The following is a 5664-nucleotide window of genomic DNA, read 5'->3' as shown; positions in this document are numbered from 1 at the left end:
GCGGTGAACTGTATTTTGGAGAGGGAGTGGAACAGAGAATCTGGACTCTAGGGTTGAGCCTTACATTTTATTTTCTTGATTTATGCTATAACATATTGGAGCTGGACTAAACCCAGTGTTTCCCAACCATCTAACCTTTTTTTGTTTGTTTGTTTGTTTGCTTTAAACCCCCACAGACAGACTTGCACTTATAAGTTCTCATTTCAAATATAATACTAAAAAATAATAATAATTGAAAGAAGTGAATACTTTTTATTGAGATGGGATGCATTAAATTGATCAAAAGCAACAGTAAAGATATTAATAGTTTTACTAAATAGTTTTTATACTGTTCCTTTGAACTTTGTCAAAGCAGCATGTTTTCTGAAGGATCATGTGACACTGAAGACTGGAGTAATGATGCCATCAGAGGAATAAATTATATTTGATTAGAATAGAAAACAGTTCTTTGAAAACGTAATAATATTTCACAATTTCACTGTCTTTTTACTGTATTTTTTACAGTACGGATCTTGAGATGAGTCCTTGTAGTCGTCCATCTTACTCTCATATGCTGATGTAAGAAAAGATGTAATGTAAAAAAAAAAAAATGTTCAATTAAAATGAAAAAACATAAATAAAAAAATTATTATAATTTTTTTTACATGATTTGTTACATTGACACAGCAATATTTTAACTGCGGCAGAAAAATATTACATTTTTTTGTGGAAATCAACCTACAAATGCTGCACTTACAGTTGTTTCTTCATGTTGAGCTAGGCTAGAAGAAAAGCATGTGACATTAAAACATTTTTTTGTGATACAACCATCTTCCTTGTCTCAACTGTTTTGTTGTTTTGCGGGGAAGCCTCAGACATGAATGCGGTCATTATTTGCTGGAGATGACAGGTTGAAAGGACATGCTGTCTGGCTACTGTCAGTTCTTGCATTTAAACGAAGTGTCTATGGTGTCGCCCATCTATGATCATGACAGATGTGTGGACCACAGCTGCAGCGAGTTTCCCGCCTGCAGCCGTGTCCCACCCTTTCTAGCATTCGAGAAATTAATCCTGAGATAAACTACTTTGCAAAGACAAAGGAAAAAAGTATGGGAGGGGTCGTACTGGAATCCAAATGAAGGCAATTGTGTGTGTGTGTGTGTGTGTGTGTGTGTGTGTGTGTGTGTGTGTGTGTGTGTGTGTGTGTGTGTCTGTCTATTGAGACTGAAGTCAAGGAGGAAAAGTTGATCGTTCATTCTGTTCCACTCCCAGCTTTAACCCATCCCCCTTTCTCCCCCTCCCGTCCTCTATCTCTCGCTCGCTCAAATCGTGGATCTAGCAGGTTGCTTAATGGTTTCCAGATTTCTTCATGCTGGTTTCCTTCTGGAAGCCTTGACTCCTGTCATGAGATTCGGCAGAGGAGGCCACGGTTATGGCAGCTCATTTTGATAATACCTTATATTTTGACAAACAGTGACCTCACCTGGTCATATAGTGGAACAGCAGGAAAATCCTCACAGGCTGGACTGGCTGATTTGATTTTCAAGAGGGAACAGCACAGGGGTTAATTAGCATATTATAAGTGGATTGTGTAAGGAATAATTGACGACGGGCTGTTGAATTATTCAAAAAATATGTTGCACCTCGGGTGTGCTTTATTTTTCAATAATTCAACGACACGGAGTCAATTAATCCACTTATAGGATGGTTACCACACCTCAAAACATTGTTCAAATTATGTATTTAAAGACATTTGTCAGGTTTTTGTCCTTAAAATGCTCGTGTGTAGGACTAATTTCTTACACATTTAATCTCAAGCCTCCGTTGCTAATTCCAAAACGTCATTTTACAGCTAGTAACAGAGGCTTGAGCCATTGATAGCAGTCAATGTAGTTATTAATGCAGTTATAGAGAGAGAGTCAATGCAGTTATTAATGCAGTTATAGAGAGAGAGAGAGAGAGAGAGAGAGTCAGTCTGTGCGTCTCTCAACAGTGTTCGGCAGCAGAGTCTCTACTACTAGCGAAACTGTACGTTTATCTGCTTCAAGAACAGCGCCGTTATTACCTCGCTAGTGAGAAATGTCATGTAGCTTTTGAGTTGTTAAACAGCGCTGACCAGTGTTGGGGTAATGCAGTACGAGCAATGCGAGTTACGTAATCAGATTACTTTTTTCAACTAGTAATGTAACGCATTACTTTTATATAGTATACTTTTACAACAAAATATCTCAGTTACTTTTTTTAATAAGTAATGCAATTAACTTTGTTTTAACATTTATTGAAAGACACCTTTCCTGTCGGGTAATCTTTCACTGTGTAACCATGATGGTTATTCTAGACTAGTTTTAGACTAAATGTGAGCAACATTTACTCAGCTCACTTGCACAAAAAAACAGATTCAGTATTTCTTAAAATGAATAAAAACAGTGAAATGCAAACACAGAATATTACGCAAACCTGCAATACTTAATGTTAAATAAAAAAAATATACTTTATGAATTTAATCTCACTTTTTTAAGCAATGTCTTTGCTGCTGACCTCTGATGATCCAATTCAACTTTAGATAAACATCACATTTGTGTTTCTTTTCTTCTCCTTCGTCCTATTCTGGATCACAGCTGACATGTTTGTTAGAGCTGCGCCCTCTACTGTACAGGCGTGAATTTGCATTTCTTTCAGCCTTTGGCTCATTTATTTCACTTTTGGTGTGAAAGGGCCTTTACATTTGCCATAAAAACAAACAAACAAACAAACAGCCCAGATGAGAAAAAGTAACGCAAAAGTAACGTAATGCATTACTTTCCATAAAAAGTAACTTAGTAACGCAAAATAATTACTTTTTGGGGTAGTAGTAACGCAATATTTTAACGCATTACCTTTAAAAGTAACTTTCCCAAACACTGACGCTGACAACACCGGTGTGTGTGTGTGTGCATTTGAGTGGAAGAAGGATAGTATGCTATAATAAAACGTAATTTTGTGGCAAAACTTGGAAATAATTTGTCATTTTTATTCTGTTATTTACTATATCTATTTGCTGGGTCAGTGTCGTTGTTGGTTTTGGTTCTTTTGCTGTTGTAGTCTGTAAGGACCTTTGAAATAACTGAAATCATTTGGCGAAGTGATATGGAACTGTAATGCGGTCAAGAACTGCCTGGAACTACTTAGCCGTGCGTTTCCATGAAAATAATTGCACATCTTAGAACGTTTGTCAACCGATCAGATTCAAGCATTCAACAGCACTGTTGTATAATTAAATATATATATTTGGAATACTGACTCATTCTTTGTTCTTTTTTTTTAATGAAATAAAAAAAAAAAAAAAATAAGCATGACAATGTAGCAACCAAACATGTTATACAAAAGCTAAATTAATCTTATATTTAAACTTCTTCAAAGTTGTCACCACTTCCATGCAGTCCCTTCCAACTCATTTCCATTTCAGTTTCCATCGTGTGTTTGTTTTTTTGCATTTTATTTGAGAATCGAGTTACATTTTTCAATACGTTAATAACAATTTATTAGCTTAACTACTTTTAAGCACTATTTATAGGCCTGTATGTATACGTTTTTGATCATGTACCATGGTAATACTTTCCATGGCAAGAGTGCCTGTGCATATAACTGGCCACTAGGTGGCAGAATGTATACACATTTTGCTGGTTTATGAAATAGGCTAATGGATTTTTTTGTCAAGACACGAACTCTTAAAATTCTCTTTCATCTGAGCCGAAGGTACATTAACACCTAACGAACTTTGTAATGCAGCAGACAGATCAATCAAACCACTTTACTTTTAACACTCAAATCAATACATATTCACTCTTAAATTTGAGCTGGGAATAAGGGGCTTTTGATTTTCACCTGTAGTCATCGCGCCGCTGCAAGATGTGAGGAAGAGCTAAATATGAGAGCTGATAGGTTAAATGAGTGTGTGTGTGTGTGTGTGTGTGTGTGTGTGTGTGTGTGTGTGAATCCTCTTTACTCACATGAAACTTTCATGTAGGTCTGCAGTCGCAGTGATCCGGTTAAGAGGTGCATGTGGTCGAGCGATCACTGGAGGTCTTCTCTCCATTAACAGCATGTGTTGACAAACATTGAGCTCCCCTCACCCTCATATTGGCCTATTGAATTTGAGTCAATGGATCTGTGCACATGCTGTCTATCCAAATAACGACTTCCAAAAGTAGTTCTTAAAGTCATAAAGTTTCCTAATTCTACAACATTAAATTGTTTAAAAATAACTTTTATCTCATAAAAATGTGTCAATAAATCTTGCGTCAATTCTGTTACAGTACCAGTTTACGTTGTAAGATTGTAAGATACAGGAAATTATGTCACTTTCCCTCACTGATAAGATCTGAAGCACTGAAAGGAATGTGTGCTCTCTCTCTGTGAAAATATTTTAATCTAAAATTCTCACACCAAGAGTTATTTTGTAAAAGGTCAAAACTGTTACCACAGTATCAAAAGGAAAACTGATTTTTATCACGGATAAACCACTCAGTGGGTTGTTTAAAAGTTCCATGTTTCATTAGTTCCATGTGCTCTTAGCATTTATTCTAGCAAGTTTCTGAGTTTTTGGCACAATGCCAAGTTTTTTTTTTTTTGGGGGGGGGGGGGGGGGGGGGGCACTAACTTGTGTTTGGCAAGCACTGAATTATTAAAATTGAAAATGTTTTATACTGGAAATAATTTCTGTTAGTGAACAGTTTTTTTCCTTAACTTTTTGAAATACAAAATGTATCTCCAATTATAGAATCACCCATTTATGTGTGGAAAAATGATTGTTTTCGACCTCCGTTTCGTTCCGTGTCTGAAATAATATATTATTTAAAGGGGCGGCTCCTTTAAGGCTTGTCAGTAAACGGCCACTGTTATGATTGGCTAATGTTGTTGCATAACAAACAGTATCAACGCCCACTCGCTATTGCACGTGAGCATTTTGAAAACGTTTTCCATGTAAAACCATAATTTACAGACAAAGCATTATGAAATCATGCGGTTTGTGATGCATCTGCTGTCAAATCCAATACACTCGGCTGCTTCATCTTTCAATAAAATATTTTTTTTGCGAATTCTCCATTACACTGTGCCTCATTTACAAAATAAAATGCTCCGAACAAACATATAATCCTCCGACACGATCTGGGACGCCCTTAAAATAAACCATCCGCTTGTTCCTGACGCTGGGATCCTTCTGAAGACACAAACAATCTGTGTAAACTGGACGCTCAAAGCGAACATTCCTTCTCTTGCATTTGTCCTGTTGTCGACAGACTCAAGCGTGAGGAGTATTATCAGAAACTGAACGTGCATCTGTATACTATATCCAGTGTAGACAGCGTCAGTGATTATAATGGAGTTTTATTTGCTTTTGACGTGACGCTCACATCCAGTTTAGTCAAATGTCAGCTGTTAAGCGACTGAACGCCAGTGGGCGGGGCCTATGCTGTGATGATGTGTAACTATGTGTCGATCTCTTGCTCTGGAGGCGGTCATATGCAAATGTGTTTGCCTGTGTTACATGACAGATCCCGCAAAATCAAAACAAGCTGTTTTTGGAGCTTGATTCAGTAATGCTTTGTTTATGATGGTTTATGATTAAGGATGTTTTAAGCTATAAAACTTGCAAGATGTTTTAATGGTACAAAGACCATATATGTCAAAAGATCAAAGCAATTT

The sequence above is a fragment of the Squalius cephalus genome (genome assembly GCF_949319135.1).
Source record: "Squalius cephalus genome assembly, chromosome: 1".
In the NCBI taxonomy this organism is placed as follows: Eukaryota; Metazoa; Chordata; class Actinopteri; order Cypriniformes; family Leuciscidae; genus Squalius; species Squalius cephalus.
Note: the sequence above shows the minus strand (reverse complement) of the source record.